At 41.1% G+C, this 297-nt stretch overlaps 1 protein-coding gene across 1 annotated transcript in view; it reads left to right on the top strand.

The window, feature by feature from the left end:
* The window catches only part of asap1b (ArfGAP with SH3 domain, ankyrin repeat and PH domain 1b), a gene marked incomplete in the record, with an annotated part of 39,625 nt that overhangs the window by 5,204 nt on the left and 34,124 nt on the right, over positions 1 to 297 (top strand).

The following is a 297-nucleotide window of genomic DNA, read 5'->3' as shown; positions in this document are numbered from 1 at the left end:
AAATCAAGTCTTCACATCTATAAGTGGTTTAGGATTTGGGTTTAAGGTTAAGATTAGGATTACATTAGGTTAAGGGTTGAGGTAAGGTATGTAGTGGAGAAGGTTATTGATGAATGTAGTCAGTAAAACTCCTCATAAATGTAATGATAGAGGTGTACGCGCATACAAGTCGCAGCAGATATGCTCATCAATCTCTACACATGTACAAAACTGTATAAAATGTGCCTACACAGTCAGAGCGGTCATTAGTCGGACAGTATAGCTGACTGCGGCTATATCCACCTCCAAGCCCCCCCC

This window comes from Morone saxatilis, unplaced genomic scaffold (genome assembly GCF_004916995.1).
Source record: "Morone saxatilis isolate NCDOM2014 unplaced genomic scaffold, NCSU_SB_2.0 Contig0, whole genome shotgun sequence".
NCBI classification, from domain to species: Eukaryota; Metazoa; Chordata; class Actinopteri; family Moronidae; genus Morone; species Morone saxatilis.
This window is presented reverse-complemented; position numbering and strand designations above follow the sequence as displayed.